This window comes from Colias philodice, chromosome 15 (genome assembly GCF_061535455.1).
Source record: "Colias philodice isolate Cphi_HAF_F1 chromosome 15, ilColPhil1 Martin Lab GWU primary, whole genome shotgun sequence".
In the NCBI taxonomy this organism is placed as follows: domain Eukaryota; kingdom Metazoa; phylum Arthropoda; class Insecta; order Lepidoptera; family Pieridae; genus Colias; species Colias philodice.
Genome location: NC_143100.1, coordinates 10,459,161 through 10,476,825, shown reverse-complemented (window position 1 = coordinate 10,476,825; position 17,665 = coordinate 10,459,161). Strand labels below are relative to the sequence as shown.

Below are 17,665 nucleotides of genomic sequence, written 5' to 3'. Positions count from 1 at the left end.
GTTAATTACATTGTGTGTGCGAAAACGCATGTTGATCCAAATTAATTAGTAAAGCGACCGCAATTGTTGAAAAGCGTATAGGCAGGTTTATTATAGGCTTATTTGATAGGTAGTGTATGCACAAATAATTAATAGACAAATTAAATTTCTAAATATTATGTAGGAGTGCAAATTGTAGTTTGCATGAAAACTGAAAATTACATGTTCAGACGAAGATAATGGCAAATTTCAAAGATAATATCAGAATTACAATAATTCTGTTCGCATGTTCAAAATCTTCTACGTCGTTGAAAACTTAACTTCTATCTAATACCTAACATCTCTTTTAACTAAACCTACTAAAGATTACAGCAAATAAGAATAACAATAAAATTAATCTCACCTTCACCAATTACATATCTGCAATAAGTATAAAACTACAGAAATGTTCTCTTTCCATCAATGCAACTTGCAATTATCGCGGATGTTAGTCGTGAACGTCAGAGACCCATCGGCGACACGGCAATCAGCCGACACGCATAGCCCGCAAGCGACGTAGGGTTGCTATACATGTATAGCGAATACTCGTACTAAATTAGTATGCAACTATGCAGAAAGAATGATTCAATGATTGGCGGCAAAACGAACGTTTTTAAAAAACGAATCGAATGTTTTTGAAATTGGAAGAGGGCACAGATAAATAAAGAATTTAGGTGGGGAAAAAAATTAAAATTACTAATACAATTTTTTTTAAATAAAACAGATTGTAAATATATAATTAATTTGAATACATATTTCCATAACAAAGAGAAGATTCAATTTTTTTCCATAATAAAGAGAAGATTCAAAATTTAATTTGTCGTGTTTTCGCTTCGATTTTTAAATTATCTTACATACAATTACCAAAACGCATTTATGAAACTATAAAATATTGTTTAATAAAATAGAAATTATTGTGCTTGGCAACCCCACGCTATTTCCCATACTTTATTATAATGGAGCATACTGTTGTCTTGGCGGTGAAAATAATTGAATAGAATAAGACATGCCAAGTTCAGAAACATCCAATGCTCAGTTAATAGGCCTCGAGTAAAATCTACATGTTCCATAGCGATAGGGTTGTGATGCTATACATAAATAAATATATTCTACCATTATTATTCATTCTGCCATAGGAATTTTACTCATAAACATGCTTGGTGCTTTTGGTCTTTTCAAATATCTAATTAATCATTAAATTATTTTTAGATAACGACAATTATTCCTAAACATTTTTAATTGTAAGATTATTATAAGCGGTTATGTAAATCTTAATACTTTTTAAAAGTAATTAGAGGCCAATTATTCAATGAGCTTTCTTTAATAAACCTATTATAACATTATATAAACACAAGTAATAGATAATTAATTAATAACACGTGTAATGTGTATGATAAGAAGTAGACGATGAATAATAATATAACAATATCACAGAAGTTTAACGTTTTATAAACAATAAAACTATTAACAAAAGACAAATGAAACAGCAATTATTAACCACCTCTATCAAGGCCAATTCATAAATAAATCCAGAATAATATAGTGCAGTGCATTGCATTATAGAGCACTGCCAACTTATGCAGACTCGCAGTACCACAAGTTTTTACCACAATTAATTACACATAATTTCTTACCAACCTTCGCTTAAACATACATAACGGTACCTACATAACAGCGATTGCAGTGCAAAAAAGCTGTCATCTGTATCCATATGATGGTATATCTGTCACATAGCACAGGATCTATTGGAATAATAGCAGAGCAATTTTATGGCTACTGTCCTGTTTTTGTTTGCTATGTACAATCAGACGGTTTAAAGTAGTGTGATTAAATGCATCAACTATTATTGCAGAAAACTATTTCAGGATAATTTTGAATCATAATTATGGTTTATAAGAATTCTTGCTATAAGAAAATTTTTTATTGCTCAAAATTAGCCTACTAGAAACATAAGTAAGTAATATCCAAAATTCGATTCTGTCTCTGATTTTTGCCTAATGAATTAAATTGAATGATAGCACTATAACAATTATTTTAAAATGTAGGAACATAAAACACTACTAGATAAGTACTAAGTCAAAAACAAAGATTGAATTGAGAGAAGCTAGAGTACCTGCGGAGTTCACTCAACGCCACTCCACAATATCAAAACAGCGTAGTTACTTGGATATTTCAAGCTGAAAGGAGCACCCTGTGCTTGTTACAATACCTGAAGGCTGAATACCGTTTTGGAGGGTAACCATGAGGACTCGCATCCCGGCGGCGAATCAAACCGTCTCAAATGCCTACATTGGCTGACTATGGTGACTACCGTTTAGTGTCTTTTGGGATAATTTAAAACGTAGTTTATGCGAAGATTGTGGTAGGAAATGACTTCAAAAATTTGTAATTGAAATATTGTGGAAAATTATTTTAGACTCGTATTTTTAATTATGTGAAACATATAAGAGACACTTATGTTTTTGGCTTTTGTTTTGTATTTTATATATATACATATATCGACTTAAGGAATTTTTAATTTATCTTATGCATATTTTTCTAACATTGAAAAGACATAATATTGAAATTTAAATAGCTATTTGGATCAAAAATACGTTTTACCTGAATATTATTGTAATCCTTTAAACATGCGACCTACAGCCGCGAGGGTCAGTTGACCCTCGGGCAAGGATGTTTAGAGGTCATATCCTTCCACGAATACTGTATCAAGTTAAAAGCTTCGTACAATGATTGACGTAACATTATGTATGATTAATATTATATTTTATGCTTTTTAAGTGGTCTATTTATAGATACAAAATATATAAAACTCAAAAACGTTTATTGTAAGTAATTGATGTTTCATACAGATTTTCTTGCGATGATTACAAATATTGAAACCCCACCAAAACACGTTTAAACTCACGCACAAATATCCTACATTTTGTGATAAGTAAGAGAAGTAGGCACACTGTTAATTAAAACCGAACCTTAAACAGCTCAAGTCAATGAACTTAGCAAAAATTCTCAAAAAAATCTCCCACCCATTTTTTACATAGCAACCCTACTCAAGGGGTTTCAAGTTCGGAGGGATTAGGAGGTAGGTCTTTTGTCTGTACGTCATTACTTTGTCAAAGGTCCTTGCAGGCGATGGGTACACGGGGGGTCTTATGGTTGTTTTGTGTTGTGTGTGTGTGTGCGCTTGGCTTTATCTTGCGGGATGATAGTGCGCCTTATTAATGTGGCCAAATTCTCTTTTGATAAGTCAGTGAATTTTTAGAAATAACATGCTTCTGTTGAAGGGTGTTGGTATATTTTTCCGACTACGTGATACCAGTTAAACGTTATAAAAAAAATGTGTGCGTGTACTAGTGTACACATGTAAAAAGTGAAACTTCTTTATGACCTTATTTTTCAAAAAATAATTTAATATTTGCAACTTTACAGAAATTCGTCTAATCACGCGTGGTAGGGATAAGAAAAAGATGGCGCGTAACGGAAAAATGTCACGCGTAACGAAAAAATGTTACACTAAATTTTTTTCCAACCCCGATAAAGAAGTTTCACTTCATGCTGAATTTTTTGCTGTGGAAATACACGTGGAAATAAGAAAATGCTACGTTTTTGTATATCTATTTATAGTTTATATGCCTAAAGTAATTCATTTCGTGTCCGATTGTGAAAATTGTTTTTAATGGAACCGTCGTCCTATTTACTTGGTTACAGCATCATAGGTTGACCAGGACCGATTTCGATATTTTTTTTGTTACGTTAATTATTGTCAAGATGAAGATATAATGAAAGAAAAGCTAAAAAATTTGCACCAATTTTGAGATAAATTCAACTCTAAACTACACGCATTTGACAGTTCGAGTAGAACAACATCGGGTCAGCTAATAAAATAATATTGTGGTAATATCGACGGCTTTACAGTATAATAACAAAAGGCTAGTAAGTAATACCATTATACAACCCAGATAAGCTAGACTTAGGTCATTGCTTAGGTCTAAGTGTGTCAGTGTGACCACATCAGCTGACAATCAGTGTTGTGTGGTACTGCGCTTAACTGAATCGACACGCTCGCAAGTCTTGCAAAAAGCTGCGGTAATGACTGTATTACAAGATATAGACTTTAGCGAATTCTCTTTACGTCTTACATGATCTCTGAGATAGTATTAAAGCAAAGAATATCGAGATGATCGAAAATTACATCTTTAGTAACACTTCGTATTAAAAGTGGATGAGAACGCTTGTCCAACAAATTCCTATTGCGTTTACAGATCGGAATTTGTTGTAAATACGAACATCAAATAAGAAAAAAAAATAGTCTTAAAATTTAAAAAATGTTGTTCCATTTATTAAATGGACCAACATTTTTTCATTTATTTGAATAAGGTTATTTGAACATTTTATTTGAATAAGGTATTGATATCAATACCTTATTCAAATAAAATGTTCGAATCGTAGCAAACTAAATGTAGCAATAGAAGCAATATATCAAAATACATATTCAACTCCTGCCAACAACTTCCCGGAAAGACGTCCCGATCAAAGAGACTCGATTGCCTTTGTCGCTGGTTCCCGTAGCTTGCGTCAAAGGAAATTTATAAGAAACGCGCCTCAACTCTCGAGTATCGGTCAAGAGGGCAGAGGACAGTTAGCGCTTTCCGAGAGGCCACTCTGATAGGTGTGGAACACGCTGTCTTCTCGACATTATTGCCTGTTGTCATTCGGCTCAATAGCTCGTAATGTATTTATAGTAACTGTGTTGAGAATTGATAATTGCAGATTCTGTTACTACTACGCAACTATAATCGATCTATTGCAGTCTATTGCAGGTTCTATATTGCAACGATTCTAATGTGTGATTAAAATTGTATAAATTGTTTAAATAATAATCTATTACTTGGCTTATTTCAGGAAAACTTTACCTATTACTTATACTTATAAAAATGCCAGTACCTAACCTATTATGTGAGCTTTTAACTTAATAAACCCGATTATTTATTCCTTTGATCCTACACTAATTGCTCCCAAGGACACTCAAACAAACCTTTCTTATCCATGTGAATACGGAGTACAGTATGCTTCTATACTCCCGCAGGAAACGTGCTCAAGTTGCGAAAATTGTATTGTTCAAAAACAAAAGGACGTGCGGCTTGGAGAGACGACCACTATTGAGATTAAGGGCTCCTATAAGCACGCTAACAATAACATTCTGTTGTATTTTGCTATACAGTTTGCAAAGAAATGATAAGGGATGCTATACGTATGTGTAGAGCAAAGAAGAAAATAATTTGGAAAATCCAAAAGTGCACGCCTCGTAATTTTTTTTTAATAATTATTTATTAATTATTATTTTTGTTTATTTAATAACAATTAAACCACATCGAATCAGACCCTGAAAAATGAAAGGGTTCTATTCCTGAGCATACTCAAGCGTAAGAGAAAAAAAAAAAGACTCGATTAGTAAAGTATTTCGGTCGCTATCGTGTTAACAAGAAAATCCTCCGCACATACAGACACACGGACGTCCAAGACAGAACTTTTTTAAACTGTTTTTTAACTAGTTTAAATAACAAAAATGACATCAAAAATATCATGAATGTTAAAAATAGTGTTTTTTCTTAATATGTGTGTGTATGTATTATCTTACAAGTGCAATGTATGATACATAAAGACATTTTAAAGTTTGAAAAATCAGATGTTTTGCGCGAAGTGACAGTAGTACCGTAGTATATTATTATTAGTCTGTGGTAGTACCCACCTCAACGCTTCGCTTATGAGGCGTGCAATATATCAATTCTAGATAAGATTAAAGAATTATATGTTTTAGTAAGATGATTGTATCGAAGAATTGTAGAGCCCGGAGTAGAATTTCAACATTTTTCAACCGTGATAATGTTTCTATAATGAATTCCTTCATTTGAAGTAGTAGAACTAAAATAATACGCTAATTACTACTAGGTATTAGTCGACATTATCACTGATTTTTTTATAATCAAGACACAAGAAAGCTGTAGCACAGATTGCTAAATAAGTAAATAGCCACTACGTAAACACTACTTTTATTTGAATTCCTAATAGAAGTGCAAATTTAAATTTGAGATTCTAATTAACTATTTAATTGCGGTAATTTTAGACGAGTTTGTCCGAACCGTTTGTATTTAATTAGTGCTCTATGTGTTTAGTAAATAATGCAGTTTACTCGTATGTTTACGTTATTTTATTAAACACTAGTTTCAGCTCGTGGCTTCGCTCCATGTTTTCCGAATACTATCTACCTAATCTGGTTATGATACGCATTTCTGATAAAAAATAACTAATACATATACCATAATCTATCTCTGGTACAAATTTGCTCGATATCCGATCAGCCATATTATACCTAATACAGAATCACAAAAATTTCAAAAACATTCTTTCGATTTAATAATGACAAATTCAGTACCTATGTATCCTATTCATATTACAATACTCTTACGTTGAGTTTATTGCAGAGGTTGATTTAATAATAGCTTGTATGTGTTTTCAGACATTCGATAATATATGTGGAACTTTTCTTCGTCGGATTGTAATTCTTGCGAAATTTTGAAATTCCCGTAAATTGTACAATCTTGATTAAACGGATGAACCCAATAACGTCTTTTTTTTCTCAATCGCCACATAAAAAATCGTCGTCATCAGACGATGATGTCGACATTCTCAAAGCGGTGCCACGCTACAACTGCCCGCCTTTATGTTACTTGCACACATTTATATAAAATTACTTTGCTGGCAGAATTTCAGACTACCACAGCTTATCTTAATGGAGTCAAGCCAACATATAACTATATTATGAGACATTATAGTGCACATATATAAGAGAAAACACAAATTCTCTCTCAATTCCATAACTGTCGACCCATGGGAGTATTCGACATGAGATTAGACGTAGGATCGACAGCATATGACAGTCAAACTTACTTATGGTAGACGAGGATGTCAAGTCTATGATAAAAATAGGAAAAATATATGAAGCACCAACTTCGAATTAACGGTATGATTATTTTATTATTTGATACGAAGCACCAACTTGGAATAAATAGTATGAATTTATTATGATTTGTCATCTTGAGGTGGTAACGTAGTTCTTTTGATTTTTGAAAATAATTGCCTCCTAAGTTCTACGTGATTTTTAGTATGTATGTTTTGTTGAGCTTATAATTACCATTATGTATTTCATAGTGACCATTATTGAAACCATTAATTTCAATGGAACAAGTTTACAGAAAGTTATAGGTAGACCGTACTATTTACGAAAAATAAGAATGATTTCAGATATTGCAGATTATGGTAGTAGGTATTTAACAGTAAATATAATTGTAAGAAGATGGACGGACACATTGGTTTTGAAATTTTAAAATTTTGATTTGTTTTCTACAAGAAAAGGCAGTATAGATTACGACGCGGGATATCAAATATCAGTAGAGAGTTTTTTAACAGATTACAGAGTGAACACCAAGCGAGCCTACAGGTAAAAAATTCGTGATTATCTAAATTCTAATACTAGATATTATCACAGATATTATACTTATATTAAAAAAGGCCGGATGACGGTGTACGAGTAGACCGTATGTCGATCGAGGACAGCGCCTTTTTTTGTAGAAAAATGTCTGTATTTTCTTTGTCGTTGGATATTGGCTTCCGTTTACTTAAATATACTTAATTGAAATTGAAATTTTTAACTATTTTAAAATTAACAATACAAATAGACAAAGAAACTATCACTAATTACACATACACGATATTTAATATTATCAACATTGAGTGAAAAAAATAAGCTGAAATGAAATGAATTGAAAAAAAAATCCAGTAAATTGTTACATGATTTACAGATGTAGGACAACAGTTGGTTGTAATTTTAATAAATTACTAAAAAGTGGATTAGTTGCTAGACAAAAACCAAACAAAAGAAGGACTATAGACAAACATTTCTTAGATATAATTTATCTTACGTGTCTAACTTACCGTTGTGCTTTAAAATTAGTTTTTAGGTATGCACGTACATTGTTGCATGCAATTCTGTGGTTGGTAGCATCATTTATGAGAGCTGAAACTTAAATGGGCAGTTAACTAAAGCTGGTTTCCACTGCAAGTTACTTGATATTATCACAGATATTACAATACTACGATATTATGAATGCCGATAATCCTTGATTGGAATATTAATAATGTTGTACTAATGCTATTGGAATTACAAATTTTGTGTCGTTATTCGCTGTATTTTATTATATTACTTGTATCAGTAAATGCAATATTTATCACAAGAGTAAAATAAAATTATTTGAGTAGGTAGATATATTTATTCATTCGTTGCAATATCGGATAACAAAAATAAATGGTAAAACTAGATTGAGATTACTTTAAATACTAACTACCTAAGGTTCGATGCTAAAACTTATTAGACTTTTCACGTCGTAATATGGCACGCAGATAAATAGTCACAGGTGTAACTTTTTACTAGCTTCCCTCTATACAGTTTATGATCATATCAACCAGTGGAGGCTGGGGCTAACACGCCAATTTAGCGAATAACACAGGCGTTAGCTGCCGGGTACGTTTACACAGCGATGTTGGATGTTACACTCTGAATTACGAATAATTTCCTGTAAGGCTCGCCTTACACTGGACAGTTATTTGTGAGTTAGGAATGGGTGTAACTAAAATTTTGAGATTTACTTCTAATATCAGATACATTTTCAGTTATTTTACATAAAGAAGCTTTTAAAACTTTACAGTGCAGTTTATGTTAAGGTTTTAACATAAGCTTAATATAGTTATTGTACATAATATGTATTTCGTAAATGTAGAAAATAATCTCAACTCGATAGATGCCATTGAAGTTGAAACGCAACATGATTAGGTACCTTTTGTAGGTGCTACAACAGTCTGGTAAAACAAAAATCTTAAAAATATTCCTTAAAAAAACATCTAATTTCAAAATTAGTTCCTAATTAAAAAAAAAATCATATTCTCCAATGAGCGCTGCGCCTGCACCGCATGGCAACTTCACCCCGGAACACTCGTGTACACTAAATCATCTGTTTCTCACTCGATACCACAGCTCGATACACTAGTGACTTGTCTATAAATGGTTTTGCATAGAACATGCATCTGTGAACCACGAGATGTGTCATGAGTTCATGACTGTCTTCATTTTCTTATTTATAAGAAAAAGAATATTGTTTTTGGATTTAGAAGATACTGTGATAATTTCATTGGAAAACTTAATTATTAAAACTACATATTAAGTTTTGCAATGATAATAACAAAAGGATTACATTCCTGAATTTAATGCTTTCGACAACTTTAATTAAAAAAATACTTATTAAAATATTTTATTTATCTAAAATATCATGAAGAACCTGAATGCCATTACTTCTAATATCAATTATTACGATATAAGTATTACTTCAGGTAAATACCTACTCGTCTCTCTGCCATATTCAGGCCAAGAAAATATATAATATATAAATAAATAATAGTGTCCTCAATCCTCATTCGGGAACAGTAGTCAAAACATGTGACAGTCTTGACCTCTAGGCAAATCCAGTAGAAACATCTAGAACACACTACAACATTGAGCAACAGCGCCACACAAATGTTAATTTATAAATTCACAAACAAAATTAACATCGCCGATGATTTAGCACGTGCAGCGCTTTAATCGCCTCATAAATCTTCATACAATTCCTCAGCGCGGTGTACTATCTAGACGCACTGTTCTAAGTAGCGCTGTCTTGAATATATTGACGATATGCGGCTATGGGATTAGCGGACGTGATTGAGATATTAATTTTATACGCTAATTATAAAACATGTAGATTCTCTGCACTGACTTTATTCCGAGGAATTCGTTTATACTTTATAGGAGATAATGCACTAACAGGAATTAAATTCAATATCTTAGGTTGCATTTTATAGGGACTAAAATCATCTTATTCAACGCGAAATTCAAATAGAGGAATTACTACAATATTAAAAATGTTATCTGGATGCATATATCCAATTTTTTTATAAATAATATTATTCTCTAAAATCTACTCAGTTGCTCTATGACAACTTTTTTGTTAACTAATAAACTCAAAAACACATACATAAATTATATCATAACATACCTCTATAAAAGCTACTTTTTCATACCTTCCCAAAAGTGTCCACACTCCACCTCGTGGGTGTAATGGCCTCCTGTCAGGTGCTTATTATTTATTAATGGCGGACGGTGTAACTAATTCATGCGATATTGTTTCAGGTGGCTTCCGGGATGCGCACGCGGGATAGATGTAAGCGACAACTTTTTAATATTTTAGAAGTAGAAAACTTTTTAAACGCAATTTTATTATGTTTGTATTTACAACACCTTTTGACACTGAGTGTGGTAAAAGACGGACTGTGTCCAAGTGTTTAATTTCTAAATTCATATATTATTTGATGTTCAGCAACGTTCAAATTCAACAACGAATGATGTTCAGTTAGTAGTTTGTCAGATTATCTGTTGCTTGTCACGCACAGTCTTTAACGCCCTGTGCAACATTATTTTTGAATCGATCTTCGTTTGATTCGTTCAATTTAAAACATGTCTATGAAAGCTATAAAGTGTTAAGCAATTCGCAAATTCAATTAGTAAACCAATTAGGTTATACGACTATGTGACTCCGGCTTTCTGAGTTAGCCTTTCTATTTGCATAATCCGGCAATTGATAAAACATGCCTGCGTAATTTATCGTCTGCTACCGTATAGGAGATATTACATACGATGGTTACCCATTTCGAGTCCCTTGAAAGACGTTACCAGTTACCACATGAGATTTCATTGGAGCAAACGTTTATTAGTCCGCGTGTTATTCATCTCGAAGTGACACAGATATGTTTATAACGTATCAATCATACTTTGAGTGTCTATCAATAGTCAATTATCTTTAATTAAAGTGCGTGTTGATATAAATAAAACGAATAAACACAACTCATATTTCCAAGAATAGTGCAAAAATATCCGAAACTATAGCGTATATTTTAAACCAACATTTGTTCATAGCATCGTTTCATTCCTCTATTACGAAAACAGGTCAATTATAAATATCCGAATTATTCTTCCTACAACTACAATCCTCTATGAAGTATGTAAATAATAAGAGGATGCACATAATCACAATTCGAGCGGGCACAGTATTGCTGTGAGCAAATTGCATGGCCCGGTGTAGGCGGTAATCTGGCTTAACTAGATAACTACATACACATTTGGTTACATAAATCCATATACTGATGAGATCAATCCGTTCCGAGTACATTCAGTACACATCTTCTTAAACGATATTTCTTCTGATGAAGGACCAATCTACATTATTAATTTGAAAATTTTCTATTACTGTCATATCAATGATATCTCCACAACACTATAGGTGTAACCTATGTGTTTCTAATCAAAATACGGAACGTAACAACGTAGCAAATTTTCCGCCTTTTTGCCGTTTTGTACATCCCTTCACCATCGATTTAACTCTCTTCAAATTACTCACTACTATATTATTAGAATGAAGGCCCTTAATATTGATAAAAGAATCATAAAATCTAATTTGCGGCGACTTTTTATGGATCTTTTCATGATTATATGAACCTTCGGAACAGCTCATTAATTTCGTAAATTACATCATTGACCCAAAAACCTAAAAAGCTCTAATACCTTATTAAAGAGATTACTTCAGTAATTCCCTAAAGAAATGCAGTTTTGCAAAGCAAAACACGCAAACCTCAGAACCAATTAATTTATAAAAGTCATTAATTTATATTTATAATTAATAATTACATTTAGAATTTATTACAAAATGCAATTAATAGTCTCAATAGCTTTTACATTTAAACTATGAAAAAAGTAAAAGCTCTTCAGTCTAATTAAACTGAAATGTTTAGCAATTCACAATCTTATATATATAAAAATGAATCGCAAAATGTGTTGGTAAGCGCATAACTCGAGAACGGCTGAACCGATTTCGATAATTATTTTTTTATTATATTCCTTGAAGTACGAGGATGGTTCTTACGTAGAGAAAACGTAAATATGTACCACGGGCGAAGCCGGGGCGGACTGCTAGTTGATGATATTTTTGTAAGTTACTGTGTGAATAGTATACAGGAGATCTCTTTTGAAATGCAATATAAACAAATCTAAATCCTCTAATATAGGCTATTTATTAAACGTTCTACAAACACTGGAAATTCAGGAAAAGAAAACTCATTTAGTAGAGATCGTAATAAAAAAGCGCATGACGTCACTCCGAACGTGATGATTCAGGAATAAACAAAGAAGAAGTAAAGAAGTCAACAAATCATAGCATTTGCGTTGTTACCAGTGAAACTTGGTAAAGCAATGCCATATTATATGTAGAAATATAGGAACCTCGAGCCAAGGAAATTGATCTTCAGGGACCGAAAGTTCCAACTATTGTGATAAATAAGAAGTTTTACGATCTCCACACTGTAAATAGAGGACGTAGTTTTGCACTGAATGTAAAATCAGAGCATATTCAAAGTGGTTTGACGCGTAACAATGTAATAGAGCGACATATTTATACATTATTATAATATCACAGATACAACGTCATCACAGTATTACAATATTATTTCCTATGGTAATACTGTGACGTCATGATGTAAAATGTGCATATCCAACAACATAATACGACATCTACCAATTCGCTCTTGGCCAGCTTTGTTAATTTTGCCTTAGCCACCATCTATAATATGTTCTTGTATTACCAACAAATATGGGTTGATGATGACATACTGATTATTTTTCAACAATGATAACAACACGAACAAACATCCTACAATGTTTCATTGTATTTCTTGTTTATTTCTAGAAACATTTTGTCAACCAGTAACATAATTTATAGTGATTTCTGACCTTCATCAAAGCATTTATGTGACACAAATTACAGAAAATTTTGATAAATTGTTTGCATTCATGGACCATAAAAACTTCATTCGATCATTTGACATGCTTATTGCTTGAAATAAGTCGTAATTGTGCAATCACAGTGCGATTACGATAAGCCTTGGCAATATTTTCAAATATTTTTTTTTTTTATATCTACATCGCTTTAAGATCTTTTTAACAGATTTCAACAAAAAGTTGCAAAATTTGCATTGAAGATCACATTATTATGCCCCCATTCGATAGAAAGTTGTGAACCAAAAGATGTGTTTACAATTTACATGTAACATTATATTAGATATCGGAAACAGTATCTAGCCGCTACTACGTGTTCATTGACCGATTTCCGTGCCCTTACCCATGACGATAAACTAAACATCAATAAAAAGCCTCAGTCTCACCGCAGAATAAGAAATAACCGACATAAAACAATACATATAAATATACTGATTTCGGCACGGAATTTTCACATCTATTCCGATAAGATAGAGGCCGTTTTTCAATATGCTTATTAGTTTTTCTTCTGGCCATTGTGCTGACCCCGCACGGAGTCGTCGATAATTTTCCAATCGTAAGATTGCGGTTCGGAGATCGAACGTAACGGGAGTTGGACAATTGTGTAGAATAAACAAGGATAGATCATGTTATGGAGCTTATTGCCTATTAATATATTTCTCTCTGAGGCTTAGGTTGTGTTTGTAATGTATATTTATGATTTATAGTTTTCAGTCGATTAACAGTGCGGACTGTGGAATCTTCCTGAAATTACTTACTTATATTAATTGTAGGAAGCTCTTTGGCTTTGATTTCTTTACCCATTGCCTTTTTATTGTTGAAATAAAAGAGGTACACCTGTGTACATTCATTTTCAGTCGGGACTATTTATCTGTATTAAGTACCTATGGAGCTAAAACTACAAGCTATGGTCCTAAGAAAAGTTAATTTAATAACTTTTTTAAACATAGCCGAAAACGCGACACTCCATCAGTAGTATCTGCAACTCGCTTAATCTTTGCATAATCAAAGTATGTAACAGTACTTGCAGCGTGTCAGAGCGGCAATGTGATAAGCCCGGCGATGTATATCCTAGCACGATTAACGACTGTTCTGATAACGCGGGAATCGATCCTGCGAACTGGACTTTGGACTGTGAAGTTGGCACTTGGAATTCATAGTAGTAGCACAGATCTTATGCAGGTTTTATAGGATTTTATTTGAACGGATACAGAAGTTTTATACAATAAAACTTTAGTTTTTATGCAAGTTGCATCTAAAAAGTGCGCTAACTCATTCAAGATTGTTACCCAATTAAATTTTTGTCGGAGGAAAATTTTATTTTATATTATATAATACAATTTGGAGGAAAACACATGCAATAAAGCTATTCAAGCTGTCTAAAATACATTAGATACTTGCGGAAAACTAGCCTAGTCTGGTTGGCCAAATTTTGCTGTGACGACGATTAACTAGTAACTTACTTACTATATACCTAGTATATTACATTTTTTGTGCATAACATTTGTTTTAAATAATAAAAAGGTATTCACATAATTACATTTGAATGTATATATGGCATCAATTTATATAATATTACAACTAATGAACAAATTAATGTTTACGAATAGTGTTGGATTAATTGCGTATTTATTCATAGGTCAAGGCCACTTACCGTCAAAATATCACCATAATAAAAACCAGGTAAAATTTCATTTAAAAACGTTTAAAATATAGCCCTTTTAAGGCTCGCATTAGAATTCATTTCGGCGTTTCAAGTGAAAATTCAGTGTTTGCTTCCGTCTATTTGCTGAGATCCGAAGGGTCTTGTAGGTCAACTTTATTACGCTCTTTGAAACCTTTCACCTACATTTTCATTACCTTTATATCTATCGCGATTTACATTTCAGACATTTTAGCTTTTTATTCTGTCGTTCTTGCGTCTTTTCTTAGATTTTTATAAGTAAAGACTAATCTCACTAATGGTAATCTTTTTTAAAGTACCTACTCGTATTTTTTAGATTAGATGCTTTAGAATCAGATTTTTTTACTGTTTTATATTTGTCCTGTGACCAGACAATCCAGACAATAGAAAACAAATAATTGTCTATGGAACAAAGCTATACTACAACTATAAATACTGTACCATTAACTTATTGTCTCGGGACATGACATGCCGACGCATTGTACCGACCGATTGGCTATGGTCATGTACATTTGGCTTGCAATAAACCAAAGAGTAAAGTAATACATACGGGAACAATAAACTTTAACCATAGACATTAACATACTTTTAAGTAGGTACCACAGACTATAGAACATTTGAATAAGTCTTTGGATTAGAACATACAGCACAGACTTATAAAAATTATCAAAAAGTATTTGAAGAAATGAAGGAAATAGGTATGAAAGCACTAAATAGTTGTTTGAGCGATTTTTCAATGCTTGGATAAAACTTATTCGTCGAATAATGTATAAAACTACCATTTTAAAAACGTACTTATATAAAATTGCGGTCTGTATGGTTGAAATAATAACCTATATCCTAATACCGATTAATACGTTTGATATCCATATAAATTATAAATATACGAAAGTTTTCGTAACATAAATAACATTAGGTAGGTACCTAATTCAATATAAAGTCGTATTAAATGTTACTAATGTAAGAGGATAGATAATTTATCCGGACCTACAAATCATAACTTTCCACTGTTTTATGACCATAAAATTTAAGGCGCCTACTCATGTCCGTTTTAATGCACGCTACTTGCCTACTTCACGCATGAATAAGCCATTATTAAAAAAATCTATTTACTAAGACAACGAAAATACGCATGCGTGAATCGAGGTAGGAAATGGCGCGGATGTAACTATGTGTGTGCAAATATCAACTTTTAGTCAAGGATGGTACGAATCAGTATAGTTGGCTACAACTTACAAGTTCATCAAATGTTTACAATTCTCGCGGTAATGATAATCATTTTAACACACAAACTATGAAAGTAGGTGACTCGTATTTCACATAGAGCTTTCATACGTTATTATGAAATTCGATTGTTACATTTTTATGTGTGGAGACATGCCAAAAATACCTTATTTACATTGCAGGAAGATTCGTTTCAATGTTTGAGGATTTAAAAAAAAACTTTATACTTTATCTTTACACTTAAAAAAAACTGAAAAGATCATCATTGGTGAATATTATTAAATTGCTGTCAGCGCTAGCCGCTAGCAGCTACGGTATCTCGTTCATTCGGTCACCACTCCGCGGTCGACACTGCGAGTGACATTCCATTCGAATGCCGTACCTACGCGGTACGATTCATTTCATTCGCTCGCTCCGTCGCTCGCCAGTCGCGATTGATAAGTGTCAGATGGTGGTTGTATGTCGTTCCGTTTTAAATCCCGCGTAACAATTCCGAACGCGTTAATTGGATCTAACGTGATTAAAAAAACTACATTAGATTGTTTTGTGTTATAGATAAGTGGATTGTGTTTACTCTTGTATACAGTGTTTGTGATACGAGTTATTATATTTTCTGTGTGCCCCACTTGGATTTTTTTCTACGCTAACGTTTTTGTGGTATGTATCAAGATCGAAGATTATTTTTCATTAAATGTTCATACAATTTGAATTAAGTTCCGTGACTTTTTGTGTGAGTTTAATGACGGTCTTTTCCGTTGACCTTCCATTTTCATATTATCGCATAACAAACGTATGTAACAATTAAGTGGTTCGATAAAACTTACTTGACAAGAAACAATTACTTTTATAAAAAAATAACAGCGAATAAATTTGTGTGTTTGGGTAGGTGTTGTACTCGAAACGTTCAATTTCATGAATATTTATCGCTTAATTTACCTTTCATGAACGTTTACGTAGCGCCTAGACTAGAATCCAGAGTGTAGTTCTAGGCATGATACGAGAATAATTCAATTCAATTTAGGTAGGGTGGAGTCTCCTATTATCGGCCATCTCCTAATATCGGCCTTTTCGAGAAAATGGAATATAACTATAAAAATCGATCTTAAATCATAAAAGTTTTTATGCAAAAAGAGTCTCTATATACATAAGCAAAACCTCCCAAATTTTGGTGTGGGTACCTCAACTGTTGAACATTCAGTTGGCCATAGAGCACGCGCAGGTACGGATATGCGTAGTTTGGCGGCATTGCGAAGTCAAATCTCTGAGTCGACGCTTTACGTTGATAAGTATTTTAATGGAATTTAATAAACCAAGAGTATTTAATTTTATATATTCTTAAAGAAAAACAGACAAATTATCTAAAAAATAGTGTGTTTTTACATTTATTTGTCTTTTTAATGAAATAATTGAGGGGCCGAGATTAGGGATCTGTATTCATTGATAAATCTCAATATCGGCCGGGTGGTCGATATTGGGGTAATGCATGAAAAATTTAAATATCATGTTTAGCTATTTAATATGTTAGCAGTGACATTAATAAGGTTAGAAATGAAACAGCAGCTCCGTTTTATCACTAGATCCTAAAGTCGGCCGCCTAAAAACGATTTTTATTAGCTACGGCCGATATAAAGCGAATCGATGCGTAATAACGGCCACCTTAGTAAAACCTTTTCTACTACCGTCGGACTTTACAATAAACAGGGCTGGTGATACAAGATGTATTTTAATTTTTGTTAATCATGCCGGCACAATCTAAAAATTATAGAGGCAGT

General features: G+C 32.7%; 1 protein-coding gene across 8 annotated transcripts in view; it reads left to right on the top strand.

Moving 5' to 3' along the window:
• The window catches only part of Prosap (SH3 and multiple ankyrin repeat domains prosap), a 153,698-nt gene that overhangs the window by 27,830 nt on the left and 108,203 nt on the right, over window positions 1-17,665 (top strand). For 2 of the 8 annotated variants that reach the window (XM_089704041.1, XM_089704040.1), the window contains exon 2: window positions 10,292-10,322. The gene's annotated coding sequence lies outside the window, so the exon portion shown is untranslated. Of the gene's footprint in view, window positions 1-10,291; window positions 10,323-16,292; window positions 16,551-17,665 lie in introns of those variants that run through there. The other 6 variants (XM_089704043.1, XM_089704039.1, XM_089704042.1 and 3 more) reach the window with 3 other exon arrangements.